The sequence below is a fragment of the Propithecus coquereli genome, unplaced genomic scaffold (genome assembly GCF_000956105.1).
Source record: "Propithecus coquereli isolate 6110/MARCELLA unplaced genomic scaffold, Pcoq_1.0 Scaffold3, whole genome shotgun sequence".
Taxonomy (NCBI): domain Eukaryota; kingdom Metazoa; phylum Chordata; class Mammalia; order Primates; family Indriidae; genus Propithecus; species Propithecus coquereli.
This window is the reverse complement of record NW_012148618.1, coordinates 15,279,040-15,300,823: the sequence shown is the minus strand read 5'-3', so window position 1 is coordinate 15,300,823 and position 21,784 is coordinate 15,279,040. Positions and strand designations below refer to the sequence as shown.

Sequence of the window (21,784 nt, the reverse complement as noted above, 5' to 3'; positions counted from 1 at the left end):
CATAAAAAATAAAGGCTTAAATGTCATGCTTACCTGAATACAGAAACATAACCCAACCACAAAGTACTGTATAAAAAGCATTATGTTGGTTTTCTTGTATTTCTTTTTTTGAGGTGGGGTGGGGTGGGGTGGGGTGATAGGGTCTCATTCTGTTGCCCAGAGTGAAGTGCTGCAATCACAGCTCACTGCAGCCTTAAACTGCTGGGTTCAAGCAATGCTTCCACCTCAGCCTCCTGAGCAGCAGCTGCAACTACAGGCACAGGCCACCACGCCCAGCTACGCTTTGTAGTATAGTTTCCTATCTACTGACTTCAGAAAACCAATGTTCAACTTATTCTTTTCCAAAAAAAAAAGAAAGAAAAGAGAAGCTCTAAAATCAAGTATCTATTTTAATTACATTTATCCAAACACAGAAAAGGTTAAAGTCATTTTAACAAACAGATGTCATTTATTAAGTGTTATGTGCAAAGCACTGTTGTAAGTGCTACAATCTTTTAAACTACATAAAATGGTTGAACCACATAAAGTAGCCTATTATTTCCATTTTACAAGACAGAAAATGGAGGTAGAGAAGATGGCAGAAGTGCTTTAAGTAACAATTTCTGGATAATTTCAAAATTAAGCTACAATGTAAAAATAGTATATTTATCACCAACAGAACATTTTAACTAATTAAAAGGTTAGCAAAAATTAACGTTTTTTTACTTCTGCTTTTTGCCTAAATAGTCCATTGGAATGAATGGATGATTTTTCTGCAGAATCTCTGGCTGTGCAAAAACCTCAAAATAAGGTTAACTTGTAAAAGCTGTGTTTACTAATTGGCTGCTAGGAGCTCAAAATTAAACTTCTTATAGAAACAATGTTACAAATAAGGGCAGGCATTCCAGGGCGGCGTCTATGGCAGTTAACCCATAACATAACTGAATATAAAAATCTAGAACTTAACCCACTATACAAATAATATGAAAAAGTACATTCCATATCTCAACACCAGGCCTATCTGTACCCCTATTAAAGATATAGATATCTGGTTCTGGGAAAAATGGATATCTAAATGCAAAAAGAAAAAAAAAAATGAAGTGGGACACTTACCTTAGACTATATACAAAATTAACTCAAAATGGAACAAAGATCTAAATGCAAGAGCTAAAACTAGAAAACTCTTAGAAGAAAATATAGAAAAACAGCTTATAAAATTTGGCAATGGTTTCTTGGATATGACACCATAAGCACAGGCAACAACAAAAGAAAAAATGGACAAACAGGACATCAAAATTAAAAACTTTTATGTATCAAAGGACTCTATCAATAGAGGGATAAGGTCCCCCATGGAATGGGAGAAAATATTTGTAAATCATACACTTTATAAGGAGTTGATATCCAGAATACATAAAGAACTTCTACAATCAGAAATAAAAAACCAGATTCTAAAATGGACAAAGGACTTGAACAGCATTTCTCCAAAGAGGATATACAAATTGAAAATAATCACATGAAAACACACCTGACACATCACTAATCATTAGGGAAATGCAAATTAAAACCACAATGAGATACAACTTCATACTCACTAGGATGATTATTATCAAAAAAAAGGAAGAACAAAATAAGAAGTGCTGGCGAGAATATGGAGAAATTGGAATCCTTGTGCATTGCTGGTGAGAATGTATAATAGTGTAGCTGCTGTGGAAAATGGTATGACAGTTCCTCAAAAAATTAATGCAGAATTACCATATGATCCAGCAATTCTACTTCTAGGTAAACACCCAAAAGAATTGAAAGTAGGAACTCAAACAGTACTCTTACATTGACAGCAGCATTATTCACAATAGCTAAAAGATGGAAACAACCTAAGTGTCTATCAATGGATGAATGAATGAAATAATCTGTTACACACATACGATTAAATAGTATTCAGCCTTAAAAAGGGAGGTAATTCTGACATATAATACAGATGAACCTTGATGACTATTTAATGAATATGTAGTTTCAGTTTGAGAAGATGAAAAGTTCTGAAAATGGATGGCAGTTACAAAACAAGGTGAATATACCTAATGCCACTGAACTGTATACTTAAAAATGGTTAAAATGTCAAATTTTATGTTATGTATATTTTATCATATTAAAAAAAAAAACTAAAGATCTTCATTTAACCCAAAGGTTTCTAATACAACGAAAGCTGAGGACTCTGGAATGGGAAAACAAAATCTCTTCCATTTTTTTCTAACAAAGTATTGTGAACAAGGGGTAGAATATAATAGGAACAAAAGAAAAGGACAGGAAAAGGGGGCAAGTAAAATTTGCCCTTCTACCCCACCTTCTTAATAATTACTCCTTTTTAAAAAATGATAAAATATCTGTAGGCCAAAAAAAAGGGCAAATTGTCAGGTACACAGAGTACTGAAATATTTAGTCTTAATTCTGCATTTAAAAATCCACAATATATCTAGCTTTTCTGGGCACTTCATAACAGGAAATAGAATGAGAGGATAAGCAGGGTTGGGAGAAAGAGACTGGAATAAAGAAGACAAAAATTGTAGAGGAGGAGCTGACCACAAGACAGTTTTGGGGGAACCACAGTGTTTAGGGAAGAAGAAAAAGCAATCTAGGGCCAGTTGGAGTATTATTCTCTCTCCACTATTAATCTAGCCAATTTGAACCCTTTCTTTTGGTCTAAACCAAGGAGAAGGCAACCTGAGGGCAAAGAAGTCAAAGAATTACAAACTACAGTCCCAGAAAAGAGGAGAGCACTTCCATGACCCATTGGAGTTTTGCCTAGAGATCCATTCTCATAAATTAATTGAGATCTGCCCAGGCTAAAGAAAGCTGGGAAGAATGCCACCACCAGCCTAACAACAAGAAAAAAACTGAATAAACTACAAAATTAAACCTTTCTTGAACCATCAGAGAGCTAAAGACTCAAGGCAACAAGTCTCAAATCCAAGAAAAGACAAGCACTTCCTAGGAGAAACAGGCTGCAAGCACTGGCTCACCTGTGGTAGAGCAAGGGAAAAACAATGGTTCCATAAAAGCAGGTAAAAAGAATTCATCTAAAATTGTTAATAAACAGCTAAAGGCAAAGTGTGTGGATCAGCATGAGCGTGTATTATTCCTGGGAGCCACAAACTCAATAGAATTTCAAACCTATTTGCAAGATTTTTTGCCAGACCTCCACCAGGTTCACACAATATGGGAACATCGAACTGGAGAGAGCCTTCCTCGGTATTGCAGGGCTGGTGGAAGAAGTAGTCTCTACAGTGGGAAAAATACAAAGCCCCAACCAGATCCTTTTCCCCTAAGGAACAAAAGTTTGAAGGCACTGGGGGAGGAACGGCAAGCCCAGTGACCCAGTCAGGGCAAAAGTGAAGGATGGGGGAAGGGTGAAAGAAATAACCCTCCACCAAGAGGGGACAGGTAGGAAACAGTCTTGGACCAGGACATTAGAGATCTACCACTGAGGCAGGAGCAGAGAAATGCTTTTTCCAAACAAGACCTGCAAAGATACAAGATGCAGTTTGGGTTAGAGGAGTAAGATCACTGAGAGTCCTACTTGTGCTCAGGCACACAGGGCCTATCCAAGATTGAGACTGGACCAAGACAACAAGATGTTCCCGATTCCACCACCAGGCTAACAAGTACCAATTAACACAAAGATAGTCTACTTCTTAGAGAGGGTCAAGAAGCACAAGGAAAGCCAGAAGCTTAGAGCTGATCAGGAAAATTGAGAAACATCTTCCCGACTCCCAGCCTAAGCACAAAGTAACACAAAAGAAATTTGAAGCCAATAGTGCACTTAAAGTACCCTTTGCAACAGCAAAACAGAAATTTAGCTTAACTCCTGATAGACTGACTCAATCCCTTATACTAAAGTCCAGGAATGCAATTTGCCAGGTGTAAATACTATTGACTCAGTCTTTACTTTCACAACATCCAGCATTCAGTAAAATATTGCAAGACACAAAAAAAGAAGTTACAAATCACTGTGAAAAGACAAAACATTCAATAGAAACAGGAATCAATGAAGTTAAAAACAAAAACAAAAAAATCAATGAAACCAAAAGTTGAATTTTTTTTTTTTGAGACAGAGTCTGGCTCTGGTGCCCAGGCTAGAGTGCCGTGGCATCAGACTAGCTCACAGCAACCTCCACCTCCTGGGCTCAAGCAATCCTCCTGCCTCAGCCTCCCGAGTAGCTGGGACTACAGGCATGTGCCACCATGCCCGGCTAATTTTTTCTATATATATATATAATATATATATATATATATATATTTTTTTAGTAGAGACGGGGTCTCGCTCTTGTTCAGGCTGGTCTCGAACTCCTGACCTTGAGCGATCCATCCGCCTCGGCCTCCCAGAGTGCTAGGATTACAGGCGCGAGCCACCGCGCCCGGCCGAATTTTTTACAAAGATCAGTAAATTGGTAAACCTCTAGCAGGACTGAGAACAAACGAAGACAAAAATTACCAATATTGGGAAAGAAAAGTGGATATCACTACACATTCTATAGATTATGGAATATTACCAAACAACTCTGTACCCATACACTCAACAATTCTGACAAAATGGTCAAATTTCTCAAAAAATATGAACCACCAAAGCTCACACAATAGATAACCTGATTAACCCGTACCTATTTTAAAAAAATTAAACTGTAGTAAAAACCTCCAACACAGAAAACTCCAGGCCCATATGCCCCATATGGCTTCACTGAGAATCCTATCAAGTATCTAAAAAGAAACAATACCAAATCTACATAAACTCTTCCAGTAAAGAGCAGAGATGGGAATACTTCCCAATTCATTTTATAAGGCCAACATTACCCTGAAAATAAAACCAAACAGACAATACACATTAATTGGGCCTAGTACAGGTTAGAGGTTGCCTACATAACATCAGCAAGAATCTAACTTTATTACTTAAATTTAAAATATAAAGCAAAGAGTTTAAACATACATATACAACCTCACCTTGGTTAATCCTACTATTTATGTTATTATAAAATTTAACCCATCCTCTCAGTTCTTTAGAGCTCCGTTACTAGAGAAATTCCTTTCTATTACACGTTGAGTATCCCTCATCTGAAAATTTGAAATCCGAAATGCTACAGAATCCAGAAATTTTTTGAGCAAGGACATGACATTCAAAGGAAATGCTCAACCAGTATAATGCAAATATTTCCAAATCTAAAAAAAATCCCAAATCCACTTCTCGTACAAGCATTTCAGATAAGGGATACTCAATTTGTATCACTAAAAAACAGAATAAAACAAGTAAAGATTTGGAAATAAGCACACTTAGGAACTAAATCTACTAATGAATGAAAACAATACAATTTAAGTAGATTATGTCACAAAACAAACACAGCAAAGGGGGCAAAACATTTTAAGGGTAAGAATCCATGACTTTTTCAACATTTGAATCACATATCATTTCAGGAATTTAAAAAGCTGATTGTCGAGCAATCCAAAACTAGGCAAAGTTTCGTTTCTACTTACCTGCAGCCCAGGTAAAAGGATTAGGAGAAGGGAATGTTTGGAGATGGAGAAAGAGCATCTTCCAATGTTCATTATAAACTACATTAATTCTGCTAGTTTCTCTAGACTACTACTTCTAAATTTCAGACTCACATCCAACCACCATCTCAACACTTTTACTTGGCACCTCAAATTCAACTTACCCAAAACTGAATTCATTTTTCCCATGCCACCCCCATACAAAAACCTGCCCTTCCTACTATATTTCTCCTACTACATTCTTCATCACAGGCAATGCTACTACCATCTACCTAATTAACCAAGCCAAAAACTTGAAGCCATCCTAAACACCCTAGTCATTATTCCTCTCCCTTACCCACTAGAGCCAATCACCAAATCCTAATAATTTTACCTCTACAATATTTCTTAGTCTTGTCCCCTTTAAATCCATCCTCCATAGTACACAAATCTGCCTATTCTCACCAGGTTTCCCATGAACTGCCTTCAAATAAAGACTAAACTCTCCAGCATTGTATATAAAACCCACAAGATCTACTCCCCAGTATTTTTCCATTGTTATTTGCTGCCTCGTTCTTTGCACTGCAGTAATAATAGTCTCCTGCCCACACTGTGCTCTCTATACATGCTTCTGCTCTTCCCTTTACCTCCAACATTCTTTCAACTAATTCTTATTTTCATTGTTTAAAACTCAGTCTAGGTATCATGTACTCCAATAAGTAACCAATTCCATACCCAAATCTGTGTAAACCTTGTGATTATCTCTACCTTAGCTCTTAACAAATCATATTAAAATAACCTTTCTCTTTAATCGCACTTGATTGTAAGAGTCTTGAGTGCACAAATCTCTGCCTAAACACATGAAGAAAAATAGCATATTGTATTTGAAGAATCCTTAAGAAATTATAGCACCTAGAACTAATGTGTCCTCTTTCAAACAAGTATGTCTGCTGAAAGAGTGAAGTGGTATACAGGTTGGGCATCCCTAATCTGAAAATCTGAAATCCGAAATGTCCCAAAATCCAAAATTTTGAGCACCAACATGACACCACAAGTGGAAAATTCCATATCTGACTTCATTTGACAGGTCGGTCAAAACATTTTCAAGCACAAAATTATTTAAAATATTGTATAAAATTATGTATATAAGGTATATATGAAATATAAATCAATTTTGTATTCAGACTTGGGTCTTATCTCCAAGATATCTCATTATCTATATGCAAATATTCCAAAATTTAAAAAAATCTGAAATCTGAAACACTTCTGGTCCCAGGCATTTCAGATAAGGAATACTCAACCTGTACTGATATATCACACATTAAGAGGAAAAAAGAGTGGATAATAAATATAATGAAAATTGTAAAAAGATCACAAATCAAACTTTAAAGGCAACAAAGTCAAGGTTTGCCATAAAATTTTAGGTATGTATTAATTATATTGGCTATATAAAGAATAATACATGGCAAAAGAGTGAGACTCTGTCTCAAAAAAAAAAAAAAAAAAAGAATAATACATGCATGCAAGGTTCTGGAATAGGCTCCTAAAGGAGTTACTAGAGGAATTACCTCCAGACCGGGAGGAAGGAAGCCAGATTCCAGTCCTGAATCGATCATTACTAAAGTCATGCAATCATTCTAGCATTTCATTTCCTCAAAAGCAAGTTATTGAACATCAGATCTGTGCATTTCACTACATGTAAATTTTACTGTAAAAAAATTAAAATATGCTGTCAAAAATGGGAAATGAGCCATTAATTAATCAGAGCTGTCTTCATCTTCCTATTATATACAACTCATCCTGTAGCACCCTAATTAAGACATTTACTACATGTTAAAAAGTCTTCAGAATGATTCATCATTAATAAAACACAGATGTTATTGGACTAGTGACCTCATTGGTCTCCTTTAGCTCTAAAATTCTACCCGTCTGTTAATTTATACTCTACCTTACAAATGGTGTGATTACTAAATTTATATTAACTTATGTCCATGAAAGAAAAAGCTAAAAGTCATTGCCTCAGTTGACATCAAATGACATTTTCAAAAGGGGCAGCATCTACTTCTATTTAGTCTATATTTCTAGCCCAACTAATCTGAAATCAACACCTTCAGGTATTTCAACTGTCCACTTTTACTCTCCACTACTTTCCTAAACCTTCAATGAATGACTTCAGGAAGAGATTTCTGTCACCTAAAAAAAAAAAAAATCAAAATCAAAAGTCAACTAGGGCAGAAGGAATAAGTAGAGGAGCATTATGTAAAGCACCAACTCTAAGACAGGGAGATCATTCAAATATATGTTTTTATATTTATTTATTTTTTTTTTTTTGAGACAGAGTCTGACTCTGTTGACCTGAGTAGAGTGCCGTGGCGTCAGCCTAGCTCACAGCAACCTCAAACTCTTGGGCTCAAGCGATCCTACTGCCTCAGCCTCCCAAATAGCTGGCACTACAGGTGGACACCACAACGCCCAGCTAGTTTTTCTATTTTTAGTAGAGACGGGGTCTCACTCTTGCTCAGGCTGGTCTCTAACTCCTCAGCTCAAGGGATCCTCCCACCTTGGCCTCCCAGAGTGCTAGGATTACAGGCATGAGCTACCACACCCAGCCCAGATATATGTTTTTAAATGCTACTACTAGCACCCCAATTTAAAACCTTGCATGTCCTTAGCAGAAATATTAGGGCAAAACTCATATTTGTTATAGACAGAATAAAGTATTTGTATTTCTTTAACCTAAGCTTTAATAGAACAATTTGCAGATTGTTACATCTTATAAAAAGAGAATTCCATCACATGTAAGAAAATTCATACCAATAAAACTTTAAAAACAAAATGTTATTTTAGCAAGAATATAGGTTATGAATTCATAAGAAGTAAGTACCACAGTTCATCCTTTTTCTCAACAAGCTCGCAGGAACTTTGACACTCCGAGGCTATCATTTCTCACCATATTATCTATCCTATCTATGGAATGTGCCAACATATTTTGTTTTCATTTGCTGGGCTCACCTACATACATATAAGTTTCAATGTACTTACTGGACACATTAACAGAGAAATTGTAAAGATTAAAAAAACATCAACTTAATTTTGGCAGAATTTTCCTAAGAATACTTTTTATTTAAATAGTTCCCTCCAAAACTGGGGATGGGGAAAGATGCAATTACTATACTTATTTATACCCTTTTCAGAAAAAAAAAAAAAAAAAACCTTCTATTTAAAGTAAATTAGTTTTACATTAAACTTACTCTCAGGTCTAAAGAAATCTGAAACCCTCAGAACACATTAATTTGATAGTAAGAAAAGAATCAATGAGATGTTGACAATGAAGAAAAACAGTTAACTAAAAATCTTTAAAATGATAAGGTAAAACATCATGGCCTTTGCCCAGAATAAATTCAGTATCTGACACAATTTTCCACCATTCTTATCACTACCTACCAAGGAAAAACTAATCATTATGATTGAGATAAATATGGGACATAGAAGACAAAGTTTACAGAGAGTGAATTTTTACTTAAACTACTAGACGAAGATCAGGTATAATCATAATTCTCTAACAGAAACATCCTCTTGTTTGCTACTACTAAAAAAAAATAATTAAAAGGCATATCCCAATAGGGGGAATGCATGATGGTGTGCAATATGATTGTCAATATTTTTCAAATATATTTTATCTGTACATCAGAAAGTTAAAGGATTATATAATTAATTTAACAAAATATACTAAAGCAGGTACTTGCAAGGTTAGTGAGAGGCTATCATTTCCAACTCATACATATTTGGGGAGTACCAGGACGAAACTAAAGCAAATAATTAGTTTCCTCTCAACTAAAAAGATATTTATGTGTTCTGGATATTTTTCCTTACGAAATAATATATACTTCTTTTAATAAAACATACTTTGAAAATTCCCTAGTTAAAGATTACTTTAACTGGTCAACATGAGATACTTAAAATACGAAATAATATATACTTCTTTTAATAAAACATACTTTGAAAATTTCCTAGTTAAAGATTACTTTAACTGGTCAACATGAGATACTTAAAATAGCAAGTTATTTATACTCTTATTTATTTTTAGCAACTTCTCTGCTTTTTTTGTTCCCAATTTCTCAATATATAAGTTTTCATCCAAAGGAAGAAAATATTCTTCCTAAACTATACAAACTGCTATTACTAAATCTTAATCCAAATTGTTTCTGAACCATTCAAGTGCCTTCTGCTAGTAGTTTTAGGTTTCTTTAACCAAAGCAGTAAACACATTTCCTTGTCCAAAAAATTAATATATCTATTATGAAAGCCTGACTGCAGCCAGGCATGGTGGTTCGCCCCTATAATCCCAGCACTTTGTAAGGCCAAGGCTAGAGGATTGCTTGAGGCCAGGAGTTCGAGACCAGCCTGAGCAACACAGCAAGATCCCATTCTCTACAAAAAACAGAAAAATCGGCCAGGTGTGGTGGCATGTACCTGTAGTCTCAGCTACTGGGGAGACTGAGGCAGGAGGATGGTTTGAGCTTGGGAGTTTGAGGTTGCAGGTGAGCTATAATGATGCCACTGCACTCTAGCCCAGGTAACAAGACAAGAACCTGCCTCAGAGAAAGAAAGAAAAGAAAGAAAGGAAAAAAGGAAGATAAGAAGACCTGATTGCTAGAACCCCAAGGATGCTGCCAATTCATGATTTGTGTTTAATCTAGGTTGGGGACGGTGGCTCACGCCTGAAATCCTAGCACTTTCGGAAGCCAATGAGGAAGGATCGCTTGAGGCCAGGAATTCAGGACCAGCCAGAACTACATAGTGAGATCCCTGTCTCTAGAAAAAACTAGAAAAATTATATGGGTGTGGTGGAATGAGCCTGTAATCCCAGCTACTCAGGAGACTGAGGCAAGAGGATCACTTGAGCCAAGGAGTTTGAAGTTGCAGTGAGCTGTGATGATACCACTACACTGTAGCCCAAAAGAGATTATTCCCCCCCCTCCCCCCTGCCAAAAAAAAGGCTGGGTGCAGTGGCTCACACCTGAAATCCTAGCATTCTGGGAGGCTGGGACAGGAGGATCTCTTGAGGTCAGGAGTTCAAGACCAGCCTGAGCAAGAGCAAGTCCCTGTCTCCACACAAAATAGAAAAATTAGTCAGGTGTCATGGTGCATGCCTGTAGCCCCCGCTACCTCAGGAGGCTGAGGCAGGAGGATTGCTTGGGCCCAGGAGTTTGAGGTTGCAATGAGCTACGATGACACCACTGCACTCTAGCCAGAGTGACAGAACAAGACTCTGTCTCAAAAAGAAAGGAAAACCTAGACATAGTCTCTTTTCTTCAATCTAATACAGGAGGCTATGGATACAATAAAATATGGGGTCCCTATTACAGTCAAATGGCCTATTGTGACCTTATGCTAACATAATTGTCCTTAAGGTCTTACAATTCTTTTTGGGGCCACACTTAGTCTTACCATTCCTTACTGCCCGGTTCCCAAAGGACCCCCAAAAGGCCCAAGTTTCTCACTATTATTCTACTCTCACCATGCCAGTCTTCCCTAGACAACGATCTTATATTCTACACCTCTCCTGATCACAGTCAGTACATAGAAATTTAACTCTATATTCCCTTTTCTCTAAACCCTCACCTTTGTATGGTATCAGTAAGTCTATTTGATAGCTAATCTGTGCTAATATTGCCAATAAAAGACAATAGTTTAAAGTTTCTCTTCCAGAGAACTTGTGATTTAAAACAGGATATTTTAGAAAGAATTGCATAAAACACTGGAGAGATACAAATAAAGTTAGGTATTGGCAATTCTCAAATTATACCATACAGTCAACTACCTAGTCTACATATTTGTAATGTAGGGCCAATTACAATTTAATACAATTTAAATTAAAAATTAATGTAGTCATATAACCACTAGATACATGCTTTATGGCAAATGTCAAGTAAGTGGAAACTAAAGCTGCAATTGTACAGTTTCATGTCTGTTAAATCTCTTCATCCTCAAAGTAGAGCAAATAACCCCCTGTAGCCAATTCAGTTAAAATAGTCAGGTACTTCTTAACCTACCAAGAAAAATTACTTAGAGCACACCATACATGAAGTCCTCTCAGCACACTTGATATTTGTGACTTAGAGTGTTTTTTCTACTTTATGTTTTCACAACAACTTGATAAATTACAAATATAATTAGATATTGCTTTTTTTCAAATTCTGGCAATCCACTTTATTTATCTCATTAATCCAAAGAATAGTCTCCTATGACTGAGATAAATTAATACCATTTTACTCAATTGACAATTAATTCTACAGTTACAAATCTAGTACATTCTTTCTGAACAACAGGACCAAGTTTAACCTGCATTAGATGGATTCTGTTACATAATAATCTCATGAAGAAACCACTTGACCGGAAATCACAAACTTGAAATCAACTAAATGTGTTTGGGAAAAATAAAACCTCCCAAATAGGATTCCATTTTCTATATAGCTACACATCTACAAGGGTTAAAGGCCATACCACCTAAAGCTGTTGCTTTTAAGTTTTGATTCTTCCCTGCAAGATCTGAGAAAAAATAAAAATTTAAGAAAGAGTGCAGGTACTGAATGAATGTAGTATTAGAAAATTGGGGAGAACTCTTGAAAACATAGTCTACAATGCTCATTCAGCTAACTGCAAACCAAATTTTATTAAAAACAGTAATGCTATAAAATATCTGAAAAGGTCATTAAAATACAAAGCCTATGCCACATCAACATTTTAGATCCCTTTAAGTCATATATTTGGCCCCATTTTTTAAACAAATTGAGGCCGGGCATGGTGGCTCATGCCTGTAATCCTAGCACTCAGGGAGGCCCAGGTGGGAGGATCGCTCAAGGTCAGGAGTTCAAGACCAGCCTGAGCAAGAGTAAGACCCTGTCTCTACTAAAAATAGAAAGAAATTAGCTGGACAACTAAAAATATATAGAAAAAATTAGCCGGGCATGGTGGCGCATGCCTGTAGTCCCAGCTACTCGGGAAGCTGAGGCAGAAGGATTGCTTGAGCCCAGGAGTTTGAGGCTGCTGTGAGCTAGCCTGACGCCAGGGTACTCTAGCCCAGGCAACACAGCAAGACTCTGTTTCAAAAAAAAAAACAAATTGACTAAGCACTAGTTAAAGTACCTGTACCTCCACTTCCCACCTCTACTGGTCCTAGAAAAGAAATATGAGGTTCAACTAAATCCTAAAAGACTGCTTCACAAAAGAGCTACATTTTGCTTTGACTTTCTTTATGACCTTGGGCAAAGTCTACCAAATGAGGACTATTATAGTGATGTCTGTGTGTTCCTGTTTACTTCTGAAATTTAATCCTAATATCATACTAACAGCAGTGAAGTTTTCTAAGTTGGACCTACAAAGCTGAAAGCTTTTGAGTTACAAATATCAACTGATATGCACCACTTTTTAACATTTTAATTTGGTCACTGGAAAAAAGACAACTACAAAGGCCCCAAATTCAACACAACTGAAGAACAAATTCTGAAAAATACCAACAGCCTCATTAATTCTCTTTATGGACAACTGATCTTCATGTTGAAAAAAAAAGAAAAGAAAAGAAAAGAAAAAAAACTAGCTTTAATTTGCCATAATCTTGCTTTTATAAGGGTAACAGCTGGATCACCAAGAAAAATTTACAACTTGGCAAAGATCGGGGAGATGGAATATAAAGCAATCTACAATCTGAAAATTACGCAGATAAATCTATCATTCCAAGTCACTAATTTGTATACCCACGTTAGACAGTAATCTTGGTACTGCTTTACTAGCATTAGAAAGATAAATCCCTGCCTCGGAGGAACATCTACTAAGTACTTTTCACTTCAGGATCTCAGGGAAGTTTACGAGCAGTATCTCTTTAGGCTTCCCTGAGGTACTCTAAAGTGCTTAACATCACTCACACATCCAGCCACCACTAGGGTGAGAAGTAAATAAATACGATTTACTTATGCAATTATTTACCACATAATTCTGGTCAAGAATGAAAAAGTAAACACCCATACAGGCACTTAATATCCAAAGAAAGCAGAGAATATTATGGATAATAAGATTCACTCTTAACTGACCACTATGGAAACCGGAGGCCTTCCACATGGGCTGTTCTTTACTACCACTCTTGATTTGAAAAAGTAACAATGTCAACTCGACATTTTAACGCTACCAAAGATAAACAGAACTTAGTGAAATCCCTTCTCCCAGATTCTCAAAAGGTGTTTATAAAAACTGAGATAGAGCAACGCCCCCCTGGAAGAACCCTACTAGAAAGAATGAAATACCAAATACATCAAGTGAGCCAAGAAGGTTAGAAAAGCTGATCTTCTAACTTAAGTACCCAGAGGGACCACAGGGTTGGGGACTAGGAACGTGAGATCAGAGTGGGGGTGGGTAGCAAAGTGAAATCTAACCCCAGAAATCACAACGCAGGCCGCAGCCTAAGAGCTGAAGCTGGCGGGAAGTGAGCTCCCCTTTGGTTCCCAGGGGAAAGTCCAGAGAAGAGCGGCTCCACACAGTGGACGTACGAGGCGCCAATAGTACATGCCTACCAAGGCGCTGGAGCCGCTGGAGGACCGGGTTGAGAAGGGGAGGAGATCCCGGCAGACGGCCCTGGAAGAGGAGAAGGACTAAAATTGGGAGCAGCAGCAACGTCTGGACGAAGAGGATTACCTAACTGTGACGACAGAGAAGTGTCCTCAGGCTCCGGCGATGGTCCCGACTGCGCAATGTGTGGTGTCTTTCCCGCTTACCCCGCAGCAGCAACAGAACCAGCTCCTTCAGCCAGTCGCCATTTCCCGCCTACCGACCTGCTGCACCGCACGGGCAGGGACCCGGATGGAAAGCGGCCTCTCCGCGCAGGCGCCCTGCCTTCCTCCTCCCCCTCCCGCCACAATTCCGCGAAGTGGGAGGGAAGGAATGCGGGCAGACACAGAGGCAACAACAACAAAAAAACACTTTTACTTCCGTGAACACCGTTGAAGTTCCTTACGCCGGAAGAAACTCCCGAGTTTGAATTCCTGACAAAAATAGAACACAGGGCCGTAGGACCGCATGAAGTAAGAAAGGACAAAACCTAACAGGATACGCAAGGGCCTAGGGGGATATTTGTACTTTAGGGGCCTCCGTAGCTGGCTGTGTAGTGGTCGCAGGGGGAGTAGGGAGTGAAGCGTTAGGAGTGGAGAGGCGGGGACCCGAAGGACGGTTTTTCCTCCCGCTGCTAACGGAACTGCTTAGGCCGAGCTGGGAGGGGGAGCACGCCCTCGCCCCGGAGGCGGGACTTAGGAACGCGTCGCACTTCCTGGCTGCTTAGGTTTAGCAATATGGGCGAGCCAGATGGGTGGAGCCGAGGGGACGGGGTGGGACTAACGGCTTGGCGCGCTGGAGGAGGTGGTTTGTGGAGAAGGCTGGCCGATGCCGGGGGCATCACTCAATCCTTTCCTGGGATCTCAGTGGCTCCTGAAGGTCCTCTTTCCAGCTCACTGCCTAGAGGGCATAGCAGTCGCTCTTGGATCGGTCCTACAAATTCACACCCTTCGATTCCACGCGGTGTCGGAGGTAGTTCTGCAGGTTGAGAACTCGGATCTTTCAGACAAATGGGCTCCCACCTGCAAGCTTAGGTCAAAAGACAGTCAGCTCCACAAAGTGAAAATGTATCAATCCAGAGCGACCAGTCCTAGTGGTTGGAAGAGCATTATCTTTTAACTAAAACGCTAAGCAACTTTCACCATTCGATCAAGAAATATTCATTGAAAAAATACTAGATGCAAGGGATACAACAGTGAACAAGGCAGACTTGGAAACTGTCTCCCAAACTTCACAGTCTATTGAAGTGGTCACAGAAGTAAACAATTTAAATACGATGTGATAAAGTGACTACAAGGAGTGGAATGACAGGCATTGGAGGACATGAGGGTGCTGGTGAGGGGGTCTGAGATGGCTTTCATAAGATGACATCTAAGTGAGACATAAGGGAAGAGTGTCTAGATAAAGGAAACAAGAAACGAAAAAGTCCAAAGATGAAATTGTATTGAGCGTTGGGGAAGTAGTTCTGTGCGCCAGGGAAAGAGGATTTGGGGGATAAGGGGGGAAGATGGCAAGATATGAGGCTGAGAGGTAAGCAGAAATAACATACCCTTGTGAATCTGATTTTCTGTTTCAAAGCATGGAGCACATAAGTGGGTTGTCTTCTGAAAACCTTATATACAACAGATCCTGTCAGAGCTCAGAGTTCATTTTCACCCTAAATCTTCCCAGTACAAAAATGCTTTGAATGTGACATTTATTGAGGGATGGTGGTATACACAGCACAAAACTAGTTATAGTCCACAAAATAATACATTCCTGAAAAGCTGAATGGAAATCAACTGATTATCCAGTGTGTATCATGGAAAGCAAAAGAAAGCAGTAAGTTAAATAATTACCCCCATTATTACTAAATTTATTTTAAATGAGATAAAATTAACAATATTTCTGGGAAAAAGTTCAAAGAAGTAGTTATTTCAAACCTTCATGCTTTTAAAACTTAACTAAAATATGCCATTTACAAAATACTTTTATATGCATTTTGATTCTTCCAACAACCTTGTGAGGTAGGTAGAATAGGTGTGGTGTTTGTTCACATGCATACCCTTGAAGACACTGAAATTTTAAAAAAGAGAAAAGAAAGAAAAAAGAAAAACAGATGCCTTATTCGAAGACACAATCAGCTAGTAAATACAATCAGGTCTCAAGCCTCCATCTGCTCATTACACCACCTCCTCTGGCAATGTTGTTATCACTGTTTAGAAAGGTTGCTGGTAGTAAGACTAAATCCTTTTGCAATTTATTTAACATTTTAACACCATTTTTTTCACAAAGGATAACTGTTGCATTCTGTTTTTCACCTTAGCTATCATTTACAGCCCATGGTCTTTTTCTACTAGTCTCTTTTCTGTAGTATCTAAATGAATTGTTGTGAAGCTCAAATTAGATTATGAAAGCACTTAGCAAGGTGCTTCCCTTGCTCCTTAAATGGTGGTTGTTAATGTCTTTAAGTTTCAGTAACCTTTGTTAGGTTGGAAACTTACTAGGTGTTCATGGATGGTTGGAGAAACAATTCTCACACAGTTTAGGATACAAAGAAGTATAAAGTTTATTTATTTTCCTGAGAAAGAAAGAACGAAAGAGAGAGAGAGAGAGAGAAGGAGGGAGTGGCCATGGCACACAGAGAAAGGAGTGAAAATGCCAGGCCGTTGAGGAAAAGCTGCTGTGTTTTAAAGGGTAAAGATGGCTTTTTTCTCTGCTTTAGCAGACTGATAACAGGAACAGCTGCAGAGCGGTGGTGTTTGCTTTTGCTATTTTTTGTTTCCTTTTCTCTGTGAAGCCAGTTTATCTGAGTCCTCGAACTGTGTTTCTTGCAGGAACTGAGGCAGAGTTGGAGCAGGGAATTCACACCCCTACTGTCTGCTTAAGGCTTTTCAAGGCTGAGAAAATGAAGTCTTAGAGAGAATGAGTTAGGCCACAGGTGTTTTAATTAAACAAAACAAGGAGAGTAGTTGTGAGGTTTTTTTTTCCAAAGGGGGAATTATGTGCTGTGAGTTTATTTTTCTTACTTTCTGTTTGATAGTTTATTTTCCTCTGTTACATAGGTCATTAGTAAGACCACCTTTCAACCTTATCCAAAATTTTAGAATAAAGTAAAGACCTAAAAATATGAACTGTTAAAAACTGGGAAGTAGATGCAAATCAGTGGCCATGGGAAAAATATAATGCAAAAAAAAAAAACTAGTAGCAGGTATTTTTGCATGCTTTTTTTCATTTTTCTTTTCTTTTCTTCTTCTTTTTTTAAGAGTTGAAGCCTCACTATGTTGTCCAGGCTAGACTTACACTCCTGGGCTCAAGCAATCCTCTCACCTCAGCCTCCCAAGTAGTTGGGACTACATACATGTACACACACACCACTGCACCTATCTTGCATGTTCAATTTAAACTATTTAAAACTACTCCTATATGAAAACACTAATGAAATAGGATGTTCATTAAATAATGTAATAGTATCTCAGATCTTCAGTAGTCTTTCAGTAGGTCCATAATTCAGAATATATGGAATTTATTTACCTTTTACCTGAAATATAAGGTATATGTACTTCGTAATCTATTCTCATATTCTCTCTCTAGGATGTATATGTCTTTATCACTCTCTTTATGGCAACTCACTAAGGCAGCAATATTCATATTAAATATTGTAAAATCATATATTATCAAAAATATATCAAAACTGTCATTTTGTTCCAATATTGCACTTATTGATGGCAATGGTCATCTGAAACTTTATATAGTCAAAACTAAACTCTTAATTTTCTCTCAGACCTGATTCTCCCTTAGTGTTCTTCACCTTTCTGAATACAATTTTTCCTTCTCATACCCAAGGTCCAATTGAAAAGTACAATAAACTAAACTTTCAAAAGATATCCTGAATCTAAACACTTGTCATCACCTCAGCTACATCCCTAGTTCGAGACCATCATCTTTCACTTGTAATACCCTAACAACTTTTGTAGTCTTCTTGCTTCACCCTTGAACCCCTTTAGTCTTTTCAACACAGCAGCCAGTGATGATTTTAAATTTGTAAAATTTTCCATCACCCCCATAAATCTAAAGTTCACTGAGACATGGAAGGCTCTTCATTAGCTGACTCAGCTACCTCACTGACTACATTGCCTACCTCTTTCTTACTGTACTCTAGTCATACTGGCCAACTAACTGTTGTTTGAGAAAATGCATTCCTGCAACAAAGACTTTGTATTTCTTGTTTCCTCTGCCTCTAATTCTCTTCCCTTAGACCTGTGCTATTCAGTAGCCAGTTGCCATTAGCCACATATGGCCTCTGAGCACTTGAAAGGTGGGTAGTGTGACTGAGGAACTTAACTTTAAATTTTACTTAATTTTAATTACATTTAAAAATTAATACTTCAGTGACTGCCTGATGGGTACAGTGTTTCCCTTTGGGGTGTTAAAAAAGTTCTGGAACTAGATAATGGCGATAGTTGTATAACATTGTGAATGTACTTAATGCCACTCAATTGTATGCTTTATATATATAGGTACAATAGTGAATTTTATGTATATCTTACTACAGTAAAAAAAAATTGCACCTTGGAATTTATCCAAATGAATTAAAAACATGTTCACACAAAAACCTGCACATGAATGTTTATAGCAGCTTTATTCATAATTACCAAAACTTGGAACAACGAAAATGTCCTTTGTAATGGATAAACTGTGGTACATTCATACAATGGAATATTATTCAACTAAAAAGATATGAGCTATCAAGTCATGAAAAGTCATGGGGGAATGTTAAATGCATATTACTAAGTGAAAGAAGCCATCCTGAAAAGGCTATATACTGTATGATTCCAGCTATATGACATTCTATATATAGAGACGGTAAAAACATCAGTGGTGACCAGGGATTTAGGGGTAAGGAAGCAGGAATAGGTGAAACACAAGGGATTTTTAGGACAATGAAACTATTCTACATGGTACTATAATGGTAGATACATGTCATTACACATTTGTCCAAAGCCATAGAATGTAACACAAATAATAAATCTTCACATGAACTAGGGACTTTGGTTGATTGTGATGTGTCAATGTTGGTTCATCAACTGTAACATTGTATATTAGTGCAGAATGTTGATGGTGAGTGAGGCTCTGTGTGTATGTGTGTAAGAAGGGGGTATGTGGGAACTCTGTTTTTTCTGCTCAATTTTACTTTGAACACAAAATTGCCCTAAAAAATAATCTTTTGAGGTCAGGCGTGGTGGCTTATGCCTGTAATCCTAGCACACTGGGAGGCTGAGGTGGAAGGACTGCTTGAGGCCAGGAGTTAGACACCAGCCTGAGCAAGAGCAACATTCCATCTCTACCAAAAATAGGAAAATTTAGCCAGTGTGGTGGTACACACCTGTAGTCCCAGCTACTCAGGAGGCTGAGGCAGGAGAATCGCTTGAGCCCAGAAGTTTGAGATTGCTGTGACCTATGATCATGCCACTGCACTCCAGCCTCGGTAGCAAAGCAAGACCCTGTCTCAAAAAAAAGAAAAGAAAACTAGCTGAAAGAATGATCGTTGTTCTGCCATGATGGAATCTTGTGGTGGGGAGTGGGATGGACAGCATCTTAAGGGCTGTTCATTAATTTTGACAGATGGAATCCCAAATCCACGTTTCTGGGTCTCTCATTTCAACCCTGTATTTCCAAATACTTATACAATGACTCCATTTGTACGTTTTCAAGTTCATTATTCTGCCATCTCCAATCTGTTATTAAACTCATCTGATGAATTTTTCATTTGAGTTATTGTACTTTGCAGTTCTCGAATTCCATTAAATTTTTTATAATTTCCATGTCCTGAGATTCTTTGAACATTTTTATAACAGCTGCCTTAAGCAACAAACAATAAAAAGGTCCATCTCAATTGTTTAAAACTATGGATATTTTATTGTTTATATGTCTAGTCATTTTTAACTGAACACTGGAAATTGTAAATAATATGTTGTAGAGATTCTGGAATCTGTTATCTTCTCTGAAAACTGATGATTCTTTTTTTAGTAGGCATTTCAGTCACTGAGTGGTCACCTAAACTTATATATATATGCTTGGTGTTGTACTTTGTTAGTTCATAGCTACAGAAGGCCTAGAGTTTTGCAACATGCTCCCTTCAGCAGCACATATACTAAAATAGGAATGATACAGAGAAGATTAGCATGGCCCCTGCACAAGGAGGACACGCAAATTCATGAAGCATTCCCCATTTTTGGTTCCACTTTTTAATGTTCCTGGGTGGGGAAACTGAGGCTGGGGGGGGGAAGTGACTTTTCCGGCTTCACATCCCTATCTCCAACTTCTAATCCAAAAGAAAAAAAGTTTTGCAAGTCCTAACTTGATAAGACTCAATCCTTAATCTCCATAATGTGTTTCCCATGCCAATCTTTTTTTCTTTTAAGACTTTTTTTAAAGACAAAGTCTAGCTCTGTTGCCTGGGTAGAGTGCAGTGGCATCATCATAGCTCACTGTAACCTGAAACTCCTGGGCTCAAGTGATCCTCTTGCCTTAGCCTCCCTAGTAGCTGGGACTACAGGCATGCGCCACAATGCCTGGCTAATTTTTCTATTTTTAGTAGAGACGGGTTTCCCTCTTGCTCAGGCTGGTCTTGAACTCCTGAGCTCAAGCAAACCTCCAACCTCGGCCTCCCACAGTGCTAGTATTACAGGTGTGAGCCACCGCGCCCAGCCTGCCCTGCCAATCATGTCAAGAATTGATTTTAGGCTTTGCTGGGGAAGTCTAGAGTAGGTTTTACTGTATGGCATGGTCTTTACTCCCACCTTTTGAGTGTTCCAGCTGCTGCCACAATTGTTAAAGAGATCTCCACTTTGGCAATCCCAGAAATCCAATGTCCCTTTTGCACCAACACTTATTGACCTGGTATCTCTATTCTGTTCTCAACCCCTGTAGCAACTACTATCTGGTAAGCATCAGGTGGTCTTGCTCTGAGGATGGACAGCCCAGCCCTCAGCCATGGACTTTTTGGGGGCCACCTCTATGAACAGCTCCCTCTTCTCTGATGCCCCACCCCATAGATTCCAAATGTTTCAGCTGCTCCTCACTATGATCTCTGTCTTCTCAGCTCAGTAAAACCACTATGGTCTTCTCTGATTTCAGCCTGTTTACACCACAGGAAGCTGGGTCATTGTGGGGCTCATTGTTAAGTTTCCCTTCTGTCAGAGATGGTAGTCTTGTGCTAGCTGAAAATAGTTGCCTAATATATCTTGTCTAGTTTTATATCATAGTTGCTACTAATCCAAGAGTGCTAGTCAAATTACACTACTTGGAGGTGTGAAGCATGGGGAGTGGGAAGGAGTTGGGAAAAGAGTCTCGCTCTGTCGCCCAGGCTGAAGTGCAGTGGGGAGACCGTAGCTCACAGCAGCCTCCAACTCCTAGGCTCAAGCAATCTTCCTGCCTTAGCCTCCGAAGACTGTAAGTACACGCCACCAAGCCTGGCTAATTTAAAAACATTTTTTTCTTTAGAGATGGGGGTCTTGCAATGTTGCCCAGACTGGTCTTGAACTGGCCTCAAGCAATCCTTCCCCATCAGTTTTCCAAAGTGTTGGGATTGCAGGCATGAGCCACCACACCCAGCCCTTCTCTCAATTTTTTAAAAGTCAACACATAAGTGCACATATAGCAATAACATCTATTGGATGTTGGGCAAGGGGGAGGGGGGAGAGGGGAG

The 21,784-nt window shown here is 38.4% G+C and overlaps 1 protein-coding gene across 2 annotated transcripts in view; it reads right to left on the bottom strand.

Annotated features, from left to right (window-relative positions):
- The window catches only part of CTDSPL2 (CTD (carboxy-terminal domain, RNA polymerase II, polypeptide A) small phosphatase like 2), a 79,254-nt gene extending 64,682 nt beyond the window's left edge, over nucleotides 1-14,572 (bottom strand). The window contains exon 1 of one of the 2 annotated variants that reach the window (XM_012649437.1): nucleotides 14,182-14,572. The gene's annotated coding sequence lies outside the window, so the exon portion shown is untranslated. The remainder of the gene's footprint in view (nucleotides 1-14,181) is intronic. The other variant, XM_012649438.1, reaches the window with a different exon arrangement.
- Between the last annotated feature and the right edge of the window lie 7,212 nt (nucleotides 14,573-21,784).